The sequence below is a fragment of the Meles meles genome, chromosome 4 (genome assembly GCF_922984935.1).
Source record: "Meles meles chromosome 4, mMelMel3.1 paternal haplotype, whole genome shotgun sequence".
In the NCBI taxonomy this organism is placed as follows: domain Eukaryota; kingdom Metazoa; phylum Chordata; class Mammalia; order Carnivora; family Mustelidae; genus Meles; species Meles meles.
This window is the reverse complement of record NC_060069.1, coordinates 151,842,009-151,865,226: the sequence shown is the minus strand read 5'-3', so window position 1 is coordinate 151,865,226 and position 23,218 is coordinate 151,842,009. Positions and strand designations below refer to the sequence as shown.

Here is a 23,218-nt window from a genome sequence, read left to right as displayed (position 1 = left end):
CCCATTTTGCTCCTTTCAAGGCCACCAGGGAACAGAAAGACGTGGGCGATGGCAGCCAGGAGTGCAGGAATCACACCTGTTGAAACGTACACCCACAGAAGCACACAGAAGATGACAGATGCTTGGTACACCTGGGCTCGTGGGGCTGTTCGAAAGCAGTTCAAATTTTTGTTATGTACATAAGAGCCCTCTGCTGTTCAGACTGGGTTTATCCATCTGCTGAGACTTTTTTTTTTTTTTAAGATTTTAGTTATTTATTTGTCAGAGAGAGAGAGCGAGCGCGCACAAGCAGGGGGAGTCGGAGAGAGAAGCAGGCGGAACTCGATCCCAGGACCCTGGAATCATGACCTGAGCTGAAGGCCGTGACTTAATCGACTGAGCCAGCCAGTCACCCCTATCCGTCCGCTGAGATTTTTTCAGCTGATTGCAGCAAAGTTCTCTTTTTTATCAAATGTCCTTGGGCTAGAAATCTCATAGGCGGACCATCAACGCTTTTTGGCATGGATTAATTCGTCATCGCCATAATAGCTCCATATTAGAGAACCCGACAGTTTACGGTTCAAGAAAAGAAACATTGAACGAGACACAAAGCGCTTTTATGTTTGAGACCGACCTTCAGTAATGGGATAGTTTAAAAATTGTTGTGAAATCTTGTCATATTTCCCAGTATGCCATACCCATTCATGGAGAGAAGAGCAGCTGAACGGCTCCTACAAGGAGGTAGAGGCATAAAAGGGAAGGGATTGAACTGGTCTTTAGCGACACAGCAGTGGCAGAAACAAGTGTGAGGTGTTTGCCAGATGGAGAGAATACCCCGAAACCGAGAGACTCCTAGCCGGTAGAGCTGGGACATAAAGCTGCGGGACTATCCCAGCAGGGTTGGCTGCGGCTCTTCGGCACCTGCCACGTGGGGACCCCAAAAGACTCAGTAAACAGTGAGCTGCATGAGCGGGGGTGAGCTTTCAAGGAGGCTATGGAAGGTGTGTGTAGGGTGCTCAGAGGAGGGAAGGAGCAGGACGAAGAATGGCCATTTAGGCAGCTCTTTCGAACATCATGAAAGAAAATCACCAGGGCTGGTGACTTTCGGCGAGGCTGGTGATTACAAAAAGGAGAAAATAGAATAAAATTGAGAGGAAGGAAGGAAAAGAGAGAAGAGACATCTGGGAGAACGGAGGCAACGCTGCATGAACCATGACACAGAAAATCTGGAAAAGAAGTTTCATCTTTATCGATAACAGAACAACCACCAAAATATTTTGTACTTCTCAGGCCTGCCTCTATACACTCCGTCTCCTGTAAGCCGACTGGCTTATAGACCCGGGCTCGCACCTGCCCCTCAGCCTAGAACCCACGCTAACCTTGGACAAGGGATAACCTTGGACAGCTGAGAGCAGTACCACAACACGGGGGGTATCTGAAAATGCGCGAGAGCACTTTTGGCAGGTGCAATGACTGATGGTGGGTACTGACATTTGGGGGCGGGAACCAGGGATGCTAAGCACCCTGCAATTCAGGAAAGTTCCATACAATGCAGGATCGAACTACCCCTAATCCAGTAGACCCGTCATTAAGAAACCTTGCTGCAGTCTGTCCCCTGGTCCCAGCTTGACAAACAGGCATCTGCTGTGTTCTCTATACTATTTCCAACAAGACTGGATACATTCCAGAGACCCCCCGAACACGAGACTCCAAACGCCCAATTCCTGCGGTAACACCCTCGGTATTCTTCCTTCGATGCTCAGATCACCACCTTCTGTCCCCGTGTTTTGAGAATTTACCGAGCGCCCAGCACTGTGGCCGCAGCTGGTAGCCAAGAGAGGCAGAGAAAGAGCCCAATACTTCCTCCCTCCCTGTCAAGAATTTCACATGCCACTGAGGAATAAAAGGCTGGCCCTCGAGACAGCTCCTTAGACCAGGCCGGATTTATGTACATCAGATTATAAACCAGCACTAAGTACTCCATACAAGCCAGGACTGGAGTTTCAGAGAAACCACCTAAACAGGAGGGAAGAATAGATAAATCCTCCTCAGCTATTTCCCAGAGCGGGTTCCTTGGAGCACTGATTCAGTGAAATAGCAAATATTGTGACTGGCAGGGAAAGGTCCTGGGGTCAAATAAGTTTGGCAATTGCCTAAATTAATCAGGTTTCTTTACTCCAGGGTATCTCGGATCGTCTGATAGCTGAGAACCATCGCATTTCTCTGCGAGTGGGCTCTACTCTTCAGAATTTGCTTGGTTTACTTGAACATGGCACACACACTCTCTTTTTTTTTTAAACAGCAGGTTTCATGGTCCTGGGGTTGCATGGCATGTACTTGGGAAAGACCATTGGAATCAGAGTACCAGCCACGGGAAGGCAAGTGCAGGAAAGCTGGGAACGTGCATGAAATAGTGAGAGGAATGGCACAGCCAGAGGGCAGGGGAAAGCTAGGCGGGAAATGAGTAATGTTTAGACGCTTACATCAGACCATCTAGGTTCAAGGACCACCTCTCCCACCTACGGGCCACATGAACTTGAACAGGGCCTTTTTGCTCACACATAATACATAGATAAGCTATTGTTAGGATGGGATATAGTAATACAATAAATATAAAGCACTTAGGGCAGTTCCTGGCACAAAGTGATGTTATTGTCCACTAACATTACAGAGCTGGAGGCCAGATGGTGAAGGGTCTTTAAGTCGGACGGAGCATTGTAAGTGCTATGTGACAGGTGGAGTCCCATAGAAGTTTATTTGTACAGCTGACCTTTGAACAACACAGGTATGAACTGCACGGGTCCACTTATACACAGATTTTTTTTTTTTTTGATAAATAACAAAATAGTACCATGAAAGTGTTTTCTCTTCCTTAGGATTTTCTGAATGACCATCTCTTCCCTCTAGCTTACTTTATTGGAAGAAAACAGTATATATAATCCATAGACTACACAAAATATGTGTTAATCAACTGTTTTTGCTATCCATGGGTCTTTTGGTCAACATTAGGCTATTAGTTGTTACATTTCGGAGGAGTCAAAAGTTATACTGGCTGGGGGCACCTGGGTGGCCTCAGAGCTGGACGTCTGACTCTTAGTTTCGGCTCAAGTCATGAGCTCAGGGTTATGAGATCCAACCCACTGCCAAGCCCCACTTCGGGCTCCACACTCTACAAGAAGTCTGCTCAAGGGTCTCTCCCTCTACCCACCCCCCTCCACACTCATGCTCTTTCTCTCTCTCTCACATAAATTTTTACCCCCCCCCCCAAAAAAAACCCTTATACTGGATTTTCAACTGTGCAGGGGATCGGCGCCCCTAACCCCATCATTGTTCAAAGATCAACTATAGGGGTGCCTGGGTGGCTCAGTGAAGCATCTGACTCTTGATTTCAGCTCAGGCCCTGATCTCAGAGTCATGGGATCAAGCCCCACATCAGTCTCCTGTACTTAGCAGAACTCACTTCTCTCCATCACCCTCTGCCCCTCCTGCTCATGCTCACTCTCTTTCTCTCTCTCAATTAAATAAATCTTTTTTTTTTAAAAAAGGTAGATTCTGTATTTTTCTATGACAAAATATTTCATTAAAATAAAGGATATATGTAGGCATGTGTATGTGTGTAGTCGATGCTCCTTATGGACCCATGCCCCAGCTAAAAGAATTGACCATCACCAATGCACTACAAACCCTTGTAGTCCCCTCCTCCGCCTCCTTCCCTTCCCACCAGAGGGAAGCACCAGCCTGATTTGGGCACTTGTGTTTCTAGGATTTACTTCCTAGTGGACCCACATTTGTGTGTTCCCCTACATAGACCATGCGGTCTGCTACTTTCTGAACATTATCTAGATATAATCAGACTGTGCTGCTTTTTCCGTGCCTTACTTTTCTTTTTTTTTTAATTTTTTTTGAAGATTTTATTTATTTATTTGACAGACAGAGATCACAAGTAGGCAGAGAGGCAGGCAGAGGGAGAGGAGGGGAAGCGGGCTCCCTGCTGAGCAGAGAGCCTCATTCTGGGCTCGATCCCAGGACCCTGGGATCATGACCTGAGCCAAGGGCAGAGGCTTTAGCCCACTGAGCCACCCAGGCGCCCCTGTGTCTTACTTTCCTTGTTCGACTTTACGTTCCAGAGATTCATTCATGGTGAGGCCTTGGCTCTAGTTCATTCATTTTCATGGATCTTTAGCGCCGTATTCCTTGACCACATCCCATACTTTTTTATCCATTTTCTGGTTAGTGAACATTTGGAGCGATTCCCATTTTTTTTTTTTTTTAACAAAAATGCTGCCAAGGGCATGTCACCTGTCGCACTGTGCAAAGAGATTGTAGATGGTAGTTTACCTCCAGCTTTTCGAGGACCTCCCAAATTGTTTTCTGAAATGATCAAATTCACTGGCTCCCCATTGACATATCCAAATTCCCTTCTTCACATCACTTACCCTGAAAACTTTGGAGCGGTAAGGACTGACCTAGCAAAAGCTATGTTAAGGAAGATCTGTTTGCCAGTGACAGAGAAACCCCACGCCAACTAAGATGGGTAGGAGAGCAGAGGACATCGGGGCACCTGGGTGGCTCAGTTGGTTGTGTCTGACTCTTGATCTCAGCCCAAGCCTTGATCTCAGGGTCATGAGTTCAAGCCCTATGTTGGGCTCCACGCTGGGCATGGAGCTTACTTTAAAAAAAAAAAAAAAAAAAGGCCCAGAGGACATCAATAGGCACATCCCTGTAAAGACCTGTGGACCTAGCAAGGAACAGGTTTCTTTCAGGGCAGAACCCCTACAGTCTCTCTTATGTATGAGTTGGTGTCCACCAATATGTTCATGAACCTTAGAACGGACCTAGAAGTCTGCATGGTTTACAGAAAATCAAATACAGGGGCGCCTGGGTGGCTCAGTGGGTTAAAGCCTTTGCCTTCGGCTCAGGTCATGATTCCAGGGTCCTGGGATGGAGCCCCAAATCAGGCTCTCTGCTCAGCAGGGAGCCTGCTTCCCCCTCTCTCTCTGCCTACCTCTCTGCCTACTTGTGATCTCTCTCTCTCTGTCAAATAAATTTTAAAAAATCAAATACATAGTTAAAACTGGAATTCTAACATATGTCCCCAGCTCTGCTAAAAGACTCTGGCCCCAGGCAAGGTCCTTTGCATCTTCAAACCTCACCCTCCTCAGGTATAAATCAGGAATCGCTATCTGGACAACAGAATTACTATGTGGCATAATTAATTAATGTCTTGGCACCTATAAAACCAGATACAAATGTTGAATAGTGTTGTTAAGTAAGAACAGGTTATGCACACATTAGGATGGAAGCAGGTTGAACACGATTAATGGTGCTTCCCAGCTATATCCCGAACCTCAACTAAATTTTAAACTGCTCGGTTATGGGCTGCCTGGGGGCTCTGTCTGCTAAGCATCTGCCTTCAGCTCAGGTCATGATCCCGGGGTCAAGCCCCGACTCCCTCTCTCTCTCTAGCTCCCCCTGCTTGTGTGCGCTCTCTCTCTCTGTCAAATAAATAAATAAGATCTTTTAAAAAATAAATAAAAATACACTGGTTGGTTTTGTTTCAACAGGACTTTTCCCAAACCATGGGTTTCCTTTGCCTTCCGCAGAACTAAACAGGAGAGCCTGGGGGAGGCAAGCCGGTTTCCTGAGAGGTCCCACGTCTCCATTCAAGCCTGGCCGTCTTCCCCTGCTTCCACTCCCCACGGCACCACCTGCCCTGCACAAAGGCCACGGCTTCATCTTCATCACTCAGAGCCCAAACACAGATAACTGGTGCAAGTAGCTGTTCTCGCACAGCCTCATTGGGTTGTTTGGAGCAGCAGCGAGCCTCTCATTTGTGAACTGTAGAGCAAACACGAATCCCAAGGGATGTGATTACAGGACTCTCTCTCGCATAAGCTCGAGGACGGCTGGACCGTGAGGTCCGCTGCAGCAGGGGTTGGTCTATCCAAAAGCCAATCTAAACAGCAAAACATCAGTAGAGGAATAATCAATAAAACATGTTATATCCCTAGGAAAGCATTCCCTACAGCCACAGAAAGACATTATTAATTAGCTTGGGGAGGGAGGTGGCCAGCTCTCAGAAATATAATGTCGAGTGGAAAAAAATACTTTTTCCCCTGTGAAAAATGCAACTTTTTATTTTTATTTTATTTTTTCAGTGTTCCAAGATTCATTGTTGATGCACCACACCTAGTGCTCCGTGCAACTTTTAAATTTTAAATTTAAAATTTTAAATTTTAAATTTTAAATTTTAAATTTCCTGACAGGTGATTATGGATTTCCAGGTGTTTGAGAAACAAATGGAAACAAATCAGAGTCACTGGTTGCTTAGACTGTTTTATCTGAAGAGCCTATGGCAGCTGATCCACGGGGGTCACACTTTTGTAAGCTCTGTAGGAAAAAGCGAGGGTCAGGATCCAGCCCGAGGCCTCTCAGCTCTGGCGCCGAATCCTTTCCACCGGTCCTCGGTGCCTGGCCCACTGTGTGCGAAGCCTCGACCCAGTCCCGGGGCAGCGGGCTTGTGGAAGAGTCCATCCGTTGATGTCCTGCCCCGATACACAGGACCACACCAGCGAGGCCCCGGTAACACCGGCACGTGATGGGTGCTCTTCTGCAGGGGTGTGGCCGGCCTTTAGCTACAGCATCTTCTCTGCTGGAAGGAACTCCGGCCCTGGGTCCTGGCCTCCGACTCTCTGCTCTATTTCTTCCTCAAGGCCTCTGCCTGACCAGCCAGGAGCCATGGAACCAGGAATAGGGCAGCGACATTTCTCACTGAAACTGTGACTAAGCAAAAAAAGGAGGAGGAGGAGGGGGAGGGGGAGGAAGGGGAGGATGATGAGAAGGAGGAAGAGGAGGAGGGGGAGGAGGAGGAGGAGGAGGAAGAAGAGAAGGAGAGTAGAACTTAGACATGTGGAAACAGGAAGCCAAAGATCAAGATGACAGAAGGAAAGTCTGAAGAACCAGAAGCAGGTCCCAAAGCTTACAACTCCACTAAGCCCTCACCCCTCCATCTCTCCGCTCATTTACTCATTCCCTCATGCACTCATTCCTTCCACAATTACATCAGGTGCTGAACTACGTGCTGCGGACACTATGGAGAACTTTGCAATGCCCCGAGTCCTTGCGATGCTCAGTGGAGGGGCTGGACATCAAGCAGCCTCTTTTGTGAGATAAGGTCACATGGTGGTAAGGGCTACCAAGAAAAATACATCTGAACAAGGGGCATAAAGAAAGCTTGGAGTGAGGCTGGCTCCTTCAGTGTGGGTGGTCGGGGAAGGCCTCTGAGAAGGTGACATCGCTGCTTGGATAAAGGAGGAGGATGTTCCAGGTCCTGGTGCACTTTCCAGGTGCAAAGGTCCTGAGGCAGGACCATGCTAATGGATGCTAAGAAACTAGTGTTGTGGCCCATAGGGAGCAGGAAAAGTGGTAGAAAATACGAAGAAAATAGCAAAGCTTAGGCCACAGAGCCTTTGTCAGCTAAAGGATAGGGATTTTCAGATTCTTTGGTTTTTAAGTGAGATGGTAATCCATTGAACAGCTTTAAGCAGTAGAATAACACTGATTTTTTTTTTTTTTAGATTTTATTTTATTTATTTGTCAGAGAGAGGGGGAGAGAGCACAAGGAGGGAGAGTGGCAAACAGAGGGAGAAGCAGGCTCCCTGCTGAGCAAGGAGCCCAACGTGGGACTTGATCCTAGGACCCTGGGATCATGACCTGAGCCGAAGGTAGCTGCTTAACTGATTGAGCCACCCAGATGCCCCCCCCCCCTTTTTTGAATGTACTGCTAGCATGACCATACTCAGGCCAGCTCTCCTCACCCTGGAGTCCCAGAGCCAGAGATCTCCGAAGAAAACTCCTGCTCGCTTCAGTTCTCTACCCCTGCTTTCCATTCCTGCTGTTTGCCCTGGTTTCCTCGTGTGTTGACTCACACTTCCTGCCCCCAAACCCTGCCCGCTCCAGCTCAGACAACCGTTCTGCCTCGTATCTGTCAATCTGGGGCCCAGGCGGGCCACAGCAAGGAAGTCACAAAAGGCACATTTGCATCTCACCCGCATCAGTAGAGCAAAAAGGGGGGGATAGCTGTAATAAACAAATATTTGGAGTAGGAAGCACTCAAGCAAAAAGAGAAAGGAAAATTATCCAAACACACCTAAATAAAGATTTCGCCGTGGGCCCTCCGTTGCTGGGGTACAGACATTTACAGCAGGTGTTTACTTCTGCTCGGGACTCTTTGCCACTCTGAAGCCTTCCAGCAAGGCTTTTGGCCCTTAGGGAAAGAGCCTTACCCATAGCTTTGTAGACTATAGACGGGTAGCTTGAGAAGCAGGGAGGTGAGAAACTCACCAAGGTCACAAGGCTGCCAAGTGGGGGCTCAGCTCCATCCCGGGCTCGTGACAACCAAGCGAGGCTTCTCAGGCAAAGATTTATGAAAGGCTGGGTGGTAATAAAATCTGATTGTGCCACCCTTCCCCCTAGTGCAAATTAAGTAACTGATTTGAGGAACCGAAACCCGGTTAAGATTTGCCCACCTACGAACAATGCCGAGGAGAAAGTTGAATGTCGAAAATAGAAGGAAATACAGGAAGAAAATAGCCTCTCATGGGACCGAGAGCATTAATTCTACTCTGAATAATGGAGAGGTTGCCTGTGAGAAGTCATGTCCTCAAACTGAGCAAGTCTGAAGTCTGATGCAAGCCTCTCCAAGTTTCCATAAGATCACTGATCGTCGTAGAGTTTGGTAGTTTGCAAAACGCTGACATCCGCGTCGTTCTCTCATTTGCTCTTTGCAATGACCCTGACAGCAGCTGGAAGTCCGTATCATCATATCCCCATTCTACAAACGAGGGGACTGAGGCTTGGCACAATTAAATGACTTCCCCAAATCAAGCAAAAGAGCCTTGGATCTTAGACTGCTGAATTCCTCTGACAAGGTACAGCAGAAGGAAGGAAGGAAGGATCTCATTTTGCAGACTTCCCAGATACCCGTTGCCCAACACAGGACTGGAAGACACAGAAGGGAGACTCTTTTCCTGTGGTGGCCCTCCCACATTCATTGGCCTGGTTTCTTGTTGAGAAAGATGTCTGCTTAAATGAAGCAGAGATTGACTTGTCAAAAGAATCCATTGAGGGGGTCACCAGAAAGCAAATGCTCAGGAGAAGATGGCCAGAACTTCACTCCTTCCTACAATACATATTAATGAAGTTTTTACCAAAGCTGAGCTTTAGGGAGACTGCGGTAAACTAGGTAGGGATAGCTCTGGGCCTCCGGGAACTGAAGTTATAACTTAAGTCATAGATGACAAACTTAGGTTATCTATGACAAATGTCATATGACAAAAGCAGGTCATTTGCATCACCAACATGGCTCCCTTAGTCTGTTTAAGCTGCTATAGCAAAATACAATTTTCTGAGTGTCTCATAAACAGTAGAAATTTATTTCTTATACTTGGAGAGGCTGGGAGGTCCAAGATCAAGGTGCTGGCGGATTCAGTATCCGGTGAGAACCCGTTTCCTGGGTCACAGGCAGCCATCTTCTTGCTGGGTCCTCATGTGGCAGAAGGGGCAAGGCAGCTCTCTGGGGCCTCTTTTATAAGGGCAGTAATTTCTATGATCTAATCACCCCCCAAACCCCATCTTCTAATACCACCATCTTGAGGATTACGACTTCAACATATGAATTTTAGGGGACACAACCATTCAGACTATAGCAATAACTTAGATACCTCTGGTCTCCCCTGGCTCTTGGAGGGCTCAGAATTAATCAACAAAAAGAAGCACCTTCCTCCCCTCTGTTACCTCCACTTACCTGCAAAATCATCTCCCGCTAAGTGAGCATCCAATCGAAGCAGAGAAAATGATAGTCCTGGGTGATTCCCATCACTGCTGCTCACATTCCACTGCTGAGCACTAATCACGTGACTGTACCTGGACGTCGTCCTTGACTGGGCAGTCACTGTCCACACCATGGAGCGGGGAGCATGATTTTTTGGTGGTCGACTACCCACTTCTGCTGCAGCCAGAAAGGAGGCTGACCATACCAGTAATCATAACACCTAATGAAAACAGCACAGGGAAGTCAGATACAAAGACATGGAAAGAGATGGAGAAAAGTATTCCAAATGCGTATTAACAATATTCATCCACACCAAGTAAAATTCGAGAGGAAAAGGGCTAAAAGGAATATATCATAATTACACAAGTACAACCTACCAAATATGTCACAAACCTTTATGTACCTAAAGTCTTTGCCTCAAAATGCATAAAGCAAACCCTGATAGAAATGCAAGGTGACACCGATGAGTTCTCACAATGGTGACAATTTTTTTAATTAAGTTTTTATTTTAATTCCAGTATAGTTAACATACAGTGCTATATTAGTTCCAGGTGTACAATAGAGTGATTCAGCAATTCCATACATCACCCAGTGCTCATCAGGACAAGTGCACTCCTTGATCCCCGACACCTGTTTCACCCATCCCCCACCCACCGACCCTCTGGTGACCACCAGTTTGTTCTCTAGAGTGAAGAGTGTGTTTCTTGGCTTGCATCTCTCTTTATTTTTCCTTTGCTCATCTGTTTTGTTTCTCAAACTCCACATGTGAGTGAAGTCATATGGTATTTGTCTTTCTCCAACAGACTTATTTCATAGCCACAGTGGAAAACAGTATGGAGTGAAACTACTATTACACTACACTTCAACTAATTGGAATTTAAATAAAAACTTGAAACAACAACAACAAAAAAAACAAATAAAATTTTAAAAATCTTAAGAAAACAGCATGGAGATGCTTCAAAAAGTTAAAAATTGAACTACCCTACGATCCAGTAATCACACTACTGGGTATTTACCCAAAGAATATGAAAACATTAATTCAAAAGGATATATGAACCTCACGGGGCACCCAGGTGGCTCAGTGGGTTAAAGTCTCTGCCTCCGGCTCGGGTCATAATCTCAGGGTCCTGGGATCGAGCCCCACATCGGGCTCTCTGCTTGGTGGGGAGCCTGCTTCCTCCTCTCTCTCTGCCTGCCTCTCTGTCTACTTGTGATCTCTGTCAAATAAATAAATAAAATCTTTAAAAACAAAAACAAAAACAAAAAACAAAAGGATAAACGAACCTCTATGTTTGTAGAAACATTATTTACCATAGCCAAACTAGGGAAGCAGCCCAAGCGTCCATCCATCGATGAATGGATATGGGAGAGGTGAGATAGATAGAGAGATAGATATAATAACATGCTGTTCACATAGAGATATAAAGAAGAGGTAAAATATATATATAATGTTGATTACATATAATAATGTTATATTGTATCTATACTATATGTAATAATAACGTTATATATAATGTGGATATATATATAAATGTTGATTATATAAGAGGTGAGATATATATATATACATATATATGTAAAATATTATTCAGCCATAAAAAAGAATGAAATTTTGCCATTTGCAACAACATGGGTGGAGCTAGAAAGTATAATGCCAAGCGAAATAAGTCATAAGTGGTGACTTTAAACGAGCCTCTCAGAAATTGGCTGATCAAATATCATAGAAAGGAATAAGGCTCCAGAAGTCCTGGCTAATCAGATGAACAATTATGACCTAATAGATATATGGAGAGAAATAACTTTGCATCCAACACAGATTATGCACTGTTTCCAAACTCTCATGAGACATTCTCCTGGTGTATTAGGTCACAAAGGCACTCACGACACATCTCAGAAGGAAAGCTCTGACAGTGTATACTCATGAGCTACAATGGAATAACACTGGAAAATAAGAACAAGAGGGTAACCAACAAAAATCTATTCTCTTGGGTATTTTACATGACTCTTGAGTCACAGGCTTGAAAGAAACTAAAACCAGAAATGACAAGCTGTTTAGAGCCACATTAGGAGCACTGCATACATATGAAAGCCCATGGGCTATGCTGAGTCAGCATTCAGAAGAAAAGTAGATAGCCTTAAAGGCCTAGGGTGGAAAACCAGAAGGGTGAAAAATATATGAATCAACCAAGCTTTCAACTCAAGACGCTGAGGGCAGAGATGGGGAGGGGAGAGAGAAAATAAATCTAAAGAAAGTTGAAGGGAGAAATCAAGGAAGATAAAAGTAGAAATTAATAAAAATAGAACACAAAAAGGCAATAGAATTGATGAGTTAAACTCGTTCTTTGACTGGACTGGTGAAAGACAAATCTTTGTCATGCCTGTCAAAGGACAAAAATCTTAAGTCAAAAATTGTAAGAATGTAAATTACAAGATTATAAAAATTGTAAAAAACCTTTATGGCAAGCATTTTGGAAATCACTAGATGAAGTGACTAATTCCCTAGGAGAATATTTAATGAATCTTTAGAGATTCATTCAAGGCAAAGTAGGAAACTTGAATAGAATCCTAACCATAAAAGGGGGGCCTGGGTGGCTCAGTCAGTTAAGCTCAGGTCTTGATCTCAGGGTTGGGATTTCAAGCCCCATGTTGGGCTCCATGCTGGGTGTGGAGCCTACTTAAATATAAATAAATAAATAAGCATCAAGTCCAGAGGGCTTTTCAGAAGGCAGATTCTACCAGATCTTTAGTGAGGAGCTAATTCTATATAAACTGTCTCAGAGCCTAGGAAAAAACAGAAAGCCTAACTCACTTTATAGTTTCAGTATAATATGGATTCCCTGATACATGCTTTTGTCTCTTTCTATTTCTCTATCCAAACACATACGTGTACATTTACTTAAAAACAAAGATACAAAATTCCATATCCAGAAGTGTATTAAAGGGATAACACAAAATCGTCATTCTAGGAATAGATGTTTCAGTGTTAAGAAAGTAGGAAGACAGAATGATTGTATTAACAGATGCTTTAAAGGCATTTGCTGAAATTCAACATGAAAGTCAGAGATAAGATGAGACTCCCATTCAACACTGTACCGCAGTTACTAGTTGTTACATGAAGGGCAGGAAAAGCTAATACTATTAATCTTTTTTCTTTTCTTTGGATTAACAGAAGCAGTCTCGTTTGCCCCTTACAGTTTACAAAAGAGTTCCGTGAGCCCTATCTTCTGTGGCCTTCACAATGACCAGGTGAGATCAGGTCAAGTATTGTCATCCCAACTCTGAGAATGAGAAACGCGGGGGTCATAGAATTTTCAGATTTTCCTAAAGACGCACAGCTAGAAAGCCATGATGGGGATCAGACTCAGGTTTTCTTATTCTTAATCAAATTCAATTAGAAATAAGGAATCAGACTGTAAAAAAATACAGTTGACCCTTGAACGACATGGATTCGAACTGCACGGGTCCACTTATACACAGATTTTTTTTTTTATAAATATAGTACAGTACTTTAAGTGTATTTTCTCTTTCTTAGGATTTCCTCCAGCTTGCTTTATTGTAAGGATGCAGTATGTAATTCATGTAACATACAAACTACATGTTACTCCCCTGTTTATGTCATCAGTCAGGCTTCTGGACAACAATGGGCCATGAGTGGTTAAGTTTGGAGGGAGTCAAAAGCTATGCATGGATTTGTGTGGGGGTCAGCACCTCTAAACCCCAAGTTGTTGTAGGGCCAACTGTATCTTTCATTGCTACCAGTGACTGACCCTGACCAGGTCACTAGCCCTCTGAGCAAGCTAAGTCAGAGCCCCGGGGCTGACTGGGGTGAGGATGGGGGAGGGGGACACTGCACAGTGAGGAAGACAGAAGCAAAAGAGAGAGCATTGAAGACACACTTCTCGGGGCCAGGGCATATGTCCCTGGATGCCACCTGATAAACAGGGCCGGTGAACACTCAGGTTTGTGCCCATGATGTTCCAGGTATTCTTCTGAACCTCTATGTCCACTTGTAGATCCTCATAAAACTCCTCCAAGGAGTCTCCTGGGTGGCTCAGTGGGTTAAGCATCTGCCTTTGGCTCAGGTCATCATCCCAGGGTCCTGGGTTCGAGCCCCGTGTGGGGTTCCTTGCTCAGTGGTGTGTCTGCTTGTCCCTCTCCCTCTGCCCCTTCCCCGCTTGTGCACGTGAGTGCCTGTGCTCTCCCTCTATATATATCAAATAAATAAATCTTTAAAAAAAATCAACCTCTCATGAGGTTAGCACTGTTACTATTACCCTTATTTTACAGACGACAAATGTCCCTCAATCTATAGGTTTAAAAAGTGGTAGTGTCAGGATTTGAACCCAGGCAGCCCGGCTTCAGAGCCTTTGCTTACAATCACTACATTATAGTGTCTTTAAGCCAGTATCCTGGTTGTGGGAGTGAGAGGAGAAACCAACTTTTCACAGGTGAGTTTTAGATATAAAAACAACATCACTGAAAGAAAAAAGCCTCAATTTGCTCACTTGATTTTTTCGACATTGCATGAGACCAGGAGAAAAAAAGTTTCTCACAGACACACACACACACACGCGCGCGCACGCACACACACACACAATCGAAACATCCGTTTTTATTAAGTATCTGTTTCGCTGCTTCCTAAAATTAGACTTAACTCAAAAAAGAAAGGAAGAAATGTTCTCCTTGGTCTGTTTTCTGCAGTCTGTAGACCTATACACTAAGAGTCCTTCTCGATAGAACTGTAAGAGAATCAGGGAAAAAAAATATGATTTCCAAGTTAAGAATCAAGATAGGGACCATAAAGAAGTGTTATTCTAAAGAATTACCTACATAATTATAATTCGTTGCTCTAAACGTCTTTTATCTGCCACTATACTTGCTTTTTTATGTCAGAGGTCCTTGTTCTCTTTCTTGGCCCTTCAACCTGTTCTAGACCTTTCTACATCCCCCAGAGAAAGTGTGTTAGCACTTTGGTTTGGTCCAGCTTTTCCTGAAGCACATAGGACTGCAGAATTAGATGGTCTGTGTTTATGTGGACCTGCTGGAGATAACCCAGAGTTACTTTACTTTGCACAACCTGTTCCTTTGTCCTAGGATACCTGTCCCAACCCAGCAACATCCTCCGCTTCCTTTAGGACCTGGTTCACCTCTTCCAAGAAGCCCTCCCTGATGATGCCATCACACGTGCTCCAGTAAAACCTATAAAACTCACCCAGAACAGTAGCTTCTTTAGTCCTTCCCCTTTTGATTAGATTAGGAAATAAATTAGTATTTCAAGTTTAACAATTTGTTGTGAAAAATTGAAGATCAGTGCCCTCAAGATATGAAAAATACGTTATAGGAGCATCTTGGTGACGTGGCTCAGTCCCTTAAGTGGCTGCCTTCGGCTCAGGTCATGATCCCAGAGTCCTGGGATCAAACCCCAAGTTAGGCGCTCTGCTCAGCAGGGAGCCTGTTTCTCCCTCTCTCTCTCTCTCTGCTTGCCACTCCCCCTGCTTGTGCTCTCTCTCTCTGTCAAATAAATAAATAAAATCTTAAAAAAAAAAAGAAGAAGAAAGAAGAAAAATACACTATAGTCCTTTTTACAAATGGGCTTTAAAGTTTTAAAGTTCCATAAATCTTAAACTTTAGATAGAGGCACCTTGGAAACAATTTATAATGCTTCTAATAGGGACATTATAAATAATATTTATTAGTAAAATAATAAAACAAAACAATGGCCTTTATCATTAGCAGTATATCTTGACACTTCCCTAAAAGTTTGGTATAAAAGCCCATAAACTATCTCAATAAATCAGAATGCAGACAGGGACTGGGACAGCTACTGTCCTTTAAGTATTACTATTTCTTTACTAAAGTAGTGATTAGAAAAAAATACCCATGGAAATAGGTTAAAAAGAAAAATCTTTGAATTTAAACTTTGCATGGGGGGAAGAGAAAAAGGGGGGAGTTATGAATGATTCTGATAGATGGTTGGAAGAAAGATCAGGTATTAAATCTTACCCAGGCTGGGATGGCAATAATGTCACTTTGCAAAAGAAGTCAATGAAAATGTCACAGATAAGAAGTACAAAATCTGTCAATCTGGATAGTAACATACATTAAAGATTTACGAAGCGATGTCATTGCATTACAGAATGACAGGAATTATGTCTAGGGGAGACAGATTCTCAAGAGTGACAGGTTCTGTACAGTACCAAGATAATTTTAAGAAGCTTTAAAGACAAATTGCCGAAAATGATCTGTGAAAAGCAATTTGACTCAAAGGACCAGGGTGAGACGATTTTCCCCGCAGATCACCATCTGATGGGATAGATCATTTTAAACCATGAAACACTGGAACATTAAAAATACACAATGATAAAGCCACATGCCAGGCACTTGGAGTGGGTCTGTTTATGCAAGAGACACGTGTCACGTGCCCCCAAACTATTTTCCCAGGGGAAAAACCCGAAGGGATTTGACCTGATCCATCCCAATTCTTCTTGAAGCTCTTCTAAGCACAGACTTAGAAGACCAACACCCAAGATGAAGGGGGTGGCTACCATCACGAGAGAGCAGAAAGTCGACTGGTGTAGCCTGGGATCAAACTTGGGAACTGTTCTGCTGCAGGAAGTAGGAGTGAGATGAGGGGTGGGGAGACCTGGGCCCCCACTCAGGCTTTGATCTGATCTCAGGGAGAGATGAATCACTCCTTTGATCTCAAGGGAGAGTCTCTGATCATAAGATATGTTTAAGGAGGGAAATGGGCCTCCCCAAATATAGAAGAGCTGACTCCACAAGCTTCTTGGCGGGCATGAGCCCGGCAATGAAAATCTGTACTTGATATAATAATAACAGACTGATGATAAGGATAATAATAATAATAATTGCCCTTATCTGGGATGTAGGAAAGGTGGGTGAAGTTTTGTGGGAATCATTTATATTCGTAATCCAAAAGGAATAAAAAGGAAATATTTACTTCTTTTGAATTAGAAAGTGTGAGATTTCCTCTCTCGAAGACTTTGTGTCTCTAAAAAGTATACATCTAAAACAGGGGTCAGCAAATGTTTTATGTAAAGGGTCAGATAATAACTATTTTAGGCCTTCTGAACTATACTGTCCCACTGAGCTACCCAACTCTGTCACTGTAACTTGAAAGCTGCCATTGGTGATATGCAAATGAACTGACCTGGTTGCGTTCCAATAAAACTTTATTTATAAAAACCTGCAGTGGGTCTTTCCCAGATCAGGAAACTAAGGCAGGAAGAGGCTGAGTCCCTTGCCTAAGGTCACACAGCTAATCATCATAGAAATGTTATCAGAAGACAGGATTAAAATTCTCCTTTCCCCAGTAACTGGCCAAACTGGTCTGCACACTTCTCTGAGTACCAGTTTTCTCTTCAGAAAGTTTTGATCAGAACACTGCCCTCCCTCTGGACTGTGCAGAGCTCCTGCACCACTCAAATGCGATTAGGCATTTGAAAGTGCTTCCTAGGGGCACCTGGGTGGCCCAGTGGGTTAAGGCCTCTGCCTTCGGCTGGGATCATGATTCCAGGGTCCTGGGATTGAGCCCCGCATCGGGCTCTCTGCTCAGCAGGGAGCCTGCTTCCCCCTCTCTCTCTGCCTGCCTCTCTGCCTACTTGTGATCTCTCTCTGTGTGTCAAATAAATAAAAAATCTCTAAAAAAAAGTGCTTCCTACCTTCTGTTTACCCTCACAAAATGTTAGTTATTATCAATCTTCCATTATCTAGCAAAAATATAGAGAGGTATCAATTAGGAAGCACCAGGGTATAAAGACACATACCAACAGACTTGCTACCTTTTTCAAATATACAAGTCAGCAAGCAAAATAGGAAATGAAGTACGTACAGGAGAACTAAAATTCATAGATGAGCGATGGGACCTATCAGCCCTCCATGATCCAAGACATCCATAAAACCTGCCTTTTCACTGCCCTAGGCTCTATCACAACTTTTCACCTATATAAATTAATTTGATACTAACAATTGTTTTTGCAGACTTGAAGTCTGGATTCAAAGGACCAAATTCACCTGCCTAAGGTCATATTACAAACCAGTTCCCCGGACTCTTTCCAATGATTCATAATAATAAGGTAGCTCATTGGGAGAGAAAGGGTATGGCAAGGCAGAAGTATGTTTCTAATTTTACTTTCATAAGTGTTTTCTAAATGCTTAAGGGTGCCTCATTTATTTATATTGCTTGGAACCGAATTGTCAATACTCTTCAAATTTGGGGTAACTAAAGCGTATCTCTTTCATTAGAAAAATTATAATTCTCAATCTTCCTTCAGTCAATATTCACTTCCTTTCATATCAATATTCACATTTGTTATAATGCCCTCTTAGTCCAGATTCCAGCCACCCCCACCTTGCAGGGCAGTAGTGATTATTATAAAAGAATAGCAATTCCGGACCAAGCCATTAGGAGTCATAAACATAGAAGATTCTATACTGGATCAATTCGGGTATTTTCAATCACTGAGAACAGAAAACCCAACTCAACTGGCTTAAACAATAAGGAAATGGATTGGCTTTCAAAACCCCAAGACCAGGAGTAGTACAGGCTTCAGGACTGGTTTCATCCAGCAGATCCAGTTCAACTGTTCTTGGACAATCTTGGTTCTGCTTACCACCCAATGGCAGCTTCCTACTCCGGTGGGTATCAATATGGTTGCATGCGCCCATAAAGAAGATACTAATATCTTTTCTAGCTCTCTGGAACACAAGAAACTTTTCCCTCAAAATCCCCCAGAACCCAACGTTTTGCATCTAATTAGATCAAAATGTGCCTGAAGCCGATATATAAACCAGGCTTTGAGGTCAGAGGAATGCCCTGTCTGGCTCAGGTCTGAGTTTCTGAACAAATCAAGGAAGGTTACATTATTAAACTTGGCTTGGATAAAGCATGGGGTACATCTGGAGCTGGGATTAATCTTCTAAGCCTCATTGTTGTTAAACAATAGGGGGTGAAATAGATTAGGGAAAGTGTTTGTCATTGTCTTTGGTTGAGCAAGCTCTGACTCTCCTTCTTATGTTTGGGATAAAAATCTGGATTTATTTCTGCAGATTATAAATCCTGGTGGAAAGCAGACTCTACTTCCCACAACTGAAACTGAAGAACAGATCTGTGACTCTCCAGGTGCTTTTGCAGCTAGGATGTGGGCAAGCGACCCAGGCTTGACCAGCTTAATGCCCCCCTTCACCCAAAGCCACCCTTAGAGAATCAGGAAAAAGTGATGCAAAGAAGTGGCCTAAATAGAATCAGAATGGTCTGCCTTGCAGGGATCTTCCACCGTGGCTAATTGACCACAGAATCTCTAGGACCAAAATCATAAGGAGCTCACACAGGTCTGAGGAAGAGAGGTATGATCTGAGTACTGCAACAGAGATTCTCAAATCCTGGGCTTGAATAAATTCACAGACACAGAACCTCTTGAATGAAGGAAATACCAGAAACTCTTGCTAAAGAATACAGCAAAAAGATCACAAATATGTATTGTAAATCTTCATCCTGATCTTCCTCCAAAACAGATACCGTCATTAATCAGGACAGATGTGTACCACCGAAAAGGAAATACCTAGATCTTTGGAGGATTAATGGAAACTGGTCTATGACTAATGCTAATTCCCGCGGGCCCAGAAGGCCAAGGTTGTCCTCCCGTCAGAGAGGAAATTTATAGGGAAAAAGGTAGTAAAATGAGTTTTGACTTAAGTTTATCTTCAATAGGCTTAAGGAGCCCCCAAATCTGTGTTTATGCCCTCAGTTCATGAAAGTGTAAATAGAAGGGACACACAGAACGAACAGCAAATCCCCACATCAGCTCTCTACCCCATGAAGTAAAGGCCATTAAGGTAGGAATGGCCCGATGTAAGCCCATGGTGCTCTCCTTACGTAAAACAACACATCACGACTGACAGTACATCCCTCGTAGAATTTCAAACTTTAAAAGACTGAAAGATCCAGAGGTGATGACTGCTGCCATATTCCCATTTAACTCTCTAGTTTGGCTGGTGAAGAAAACCAGATGGGTCTTGGGGAATGACTATGGATCGTCATAAACTTAACCAGTTACATCTGCTATTCCAGCCTTCAGTGGACAAAAGCAAATATACAAAGCCCCTGGCACATGGTAGGCATCTGTGGGTTTGCCAAAGGTATGTTTTCTCTGTCCAACACAAAGAACACCAAAAGCAAGTTGTTTGTTTGTTTTTCTGTTTGTTTTACCTGGCAAAGCCAACAGTTACGCCTCTACGGTCTTACCTGAGTCTTGTTCCCTATCCAGTGCTCTGCCTGGGTTTGGTCCATGGGCCCTGGGTCATCTCACAGGACCTCAAGCTGAGAGATTCCAGGAGCTGAGGGAGCAGACATGCGGGCGGCCTGGGTAAGAAAGTTCATCTCAAAGTCTGCAAGATAAGTCTCACCATGTTGCAGTGGATTTGGGGCAGAAATGGGAGAACGTTTCTGACAACCCAGGGCACATAGGGCTCTCTGTCTCCAAAATGAGCAGGAGGCTGCTGTCCCTTGCATGTCCTGTCATGAGGAATCAGACACAATATTTGTGTGCTTCTACAGGATTCTAGAGCTGCATAATCCATTTGCGTGCACCACCAGACCCCAAGAGGGACGCAACTGACTCTCAGCTTTGAGAATGAGAAAGCCCGGGGCTGGTCCCGGCTGCAGGACAAGCAACACTCTGCTGTTTAACACTTGTGATTCGGGGGATCCAGTAAGGCGTGAATGTCCCCTGCCCACTGGGTTGCAGCAGAGCCCATGGCAGGTGCCGAGAGGAGAACCCAAATAGAAGACCCAATAGTTCCAGGGAAACTCAAGACCTCTCGGCAAACAACCGACCTTTAGAGAACCAGCTCTTGGGGTGCTGTTTTGGGCAGCCTCACACAGTGACTGAGAGCTTGACTGTCTCTGAGCTGCTCGAGTTAGAATCTCTTCTCTGCTACTCACTAGCTCCGAGGCTGTGGACCATAGCTTATCTTTCCTTTATGTTGACTCCCCCTCGGTAAAATTGGCTTAATACTAGAGACTTGATGGGAAGATTAAACACGCTAACACACGAAAAGTGCTTGGCATGGCGACTGGCACATGTGAGCGCTCGATACATATTATTGTACCCAGTATGTTGAACAAGCAGGAATCATGCCACAAAGAAAACCTTAGTTCTGTGTTCTTCCCCTCACCCTTCGAACTTGCCTGCGGAGGTAGTCTTTTCTGAGCCTGGGTGAAACCTTACGGTCCCGTAGCTTATCTACTCATTTCTGGGCAATAACTGAGTCACAACAATCATAAATGATTTTGATTTAGCCATTAGAATTTCAGCACCTTGAACTTGACAGCGTTAAAACTTCCTTCCCTGACTTTTTGGCTGGGAGTTTGCAGGGGGGTAGAGTGCCCTTTCTCACCTCCTGCTCACATTCTCCTCTTCTTGCCACTGGCTGATACAGGACCACCCGGGTGAAGCACGCGTGGAGAAGAGGGAGAGGGAAGGGTCTAGATCAGCTCTACCCTGGCTGGCGGCTTCATGCTGAGCCCCGAGGGGCTGGCAAGACAGTTGGTGCCGGTACTTTCTCAAGGATGCTTTGCTGGGCTCTTCAAAGATTCTCTTCTGGATCCTTTTCTCCCTCACATCCTTTGAGCACAAAGGGCACACCAATTCTGTGCAGTCTCCTGTAATTCTCTGTTTAATCCCTGCATGTGCAATCCCTGGTCAGTTCCAGGCTCTTCCTACTCAGGTCTGCAGTGGCCTATCCAGTAAGACCGAAGATGAGTCAGAGCACTGCTCTCTGTCTCCCAGTCAATCCTCAAACAGGAAAGTCGGTCACTTCCCCTACTTATCCTGGATCCCACTGTGCTTGCACCTGCCATCAAAGTAGGTATTCAGCCCTCTGGATGTCCTAGGAGTCAGACCACAGCCCACAGGCTGCCTTGGTGGCCTTAGACATGGCTTAAGCACCAGTCCTCTCTTTCTCTCTCTCACCACAGAGAACACATTTTAAAACCCTCCTAATGATACCTGAAGTCTTCCTCATGAGTTGTGAGCTTAGAATAGAGGTCAGAAAACTTTCTTCTCGAGACAGCCAAGTGGTAAATATTTTAGGCTTTGTGGACTACCTGTCTTTGTCATAACTACTCAACTCTGCCTTGTAGCTTGAAAACAACCATAGACAACACACAAACTAATCAGCATGGCTGCGTCTCAATAAAACCTTATTTACAAACATAAATGGGCAGTGATCAGGCCAAACCTTTGCCAACCCCTGGGTTAGAGGGAGCATTCCTCCATCCCTTCATTTCCCGTCCCAGACTGGAGAGGGATGGGAACCTGAGACAGGCAACCACTTTCTCATGACCAGCCTCCTGACACCAGCTCCTTCCACTCTGTGCTCTGGCCATCTTGTTGTCTGAAAGTGGGGGAGGGGGTTTAAAAGTAGTGAAGACCTTTCCCTTGAAAATCTTCCTATGTGGATTTCCCTCATGATCACTTTTGTAACTGATAACGAGAGGGCACCTGAATTGAAAACGAGGTGGGAGGAGTTTCCGATGTGTTGAGCCTGAGGTAGCCGTGGACCCACGCTGGGGCATCTGGTGGAGAGCTAGAATCTCTGCCTTGAGAGTCACAAGGGTGACCTGGGCATAGTTTCTTTCTGGAAGAAAGGCGTAGCCATCACCCTTCGTTCTAGTACGTGCCTCGCTGTCTTAAAAAGAGAATGTCAGCTTCTTTGTTAACGGGGATCTGAGATCCCAGCAGCCCTCAGTGACTTTACTGTAAAACACAAGCCACCCAGGGGTGTGTGCGTTCCTAGAACGAGTTGTCTTTAAACCCAATGGCCCTGACAGCCTGGCTTTGTGCATTCTCACAGCTGTCTGCAGATGTTTCTGCCGCCTCTCTCGCTGTCAGCCTGTCAGCAGCCACTTTCTGATGCCCAGTTTGCCTGTCTCCAGCAGCCACCTTCCCTGTTTTGCTACTTCTCTTTTTTCTTTTTTTTTTTTAAAGATTTTATTTATTTATTTGACAGAGAGAGAGATCACAAGTAGGCAGATAGGCAGGCAGAGAGGGAGGGGGAAGCAGGCTCCCTGCTGAGCAGAGAGCCCGATGTGGGGCTCGATCCCAGGACCCTGAGATCATGACCTGAGCCGAAGGCAGAGGCTTTAACCCACTGAGCCACCCAGATGCCCCTGTTTTGCTACTTTTCATGTACTTGCACTTAAAAACCAAAACTCTAGGGGTTAGAACTGTTAGATAATTATTCTAGGAGTGAGTGCTCAGTGTCCAGTGGGTGGCCCGTGTGACTTTAATGTGTGGACAATGAGATATCTATTTTGGCTGTCCGCGGACTTGTTTTCACGTATTTGTTTAGGTGGAACGTGTACACTGGCTGCTTGCAGACTTA

The 23,218-nt window shown here is 44.5% G+C and overlaps 1 long non-coding RNA gene across 2 annotated transcripts in view; it reads right to left on the bottom strand.

The window, feature by feature from the left end:
• The window catches only part of LOC123940229, a 48,429-nt gene that overhangs the window by 12,738 nt on the left and 12,473 nt on the right, over positions 1–23,218 (bottom strand). Inside the window, exons 2-3 of one of the 2 annotated variants that reach the window (XR_006818052.1) lie at positions 9,785–10,031; positions 5,036–5,935 (exon numbers count right to left, since the gene is read on the bottom strand). This is a non-coding gene — a long non-coding RNA (uncharacterized LOC123940229). Of the gene's footprint in view, positions 1–5,035; positions 5,936–9,784; positions 10,032–23,218 lie in introns of those variants that run through there. The other variant, XR_006818051.1, reaches the window with a different exon arrangement.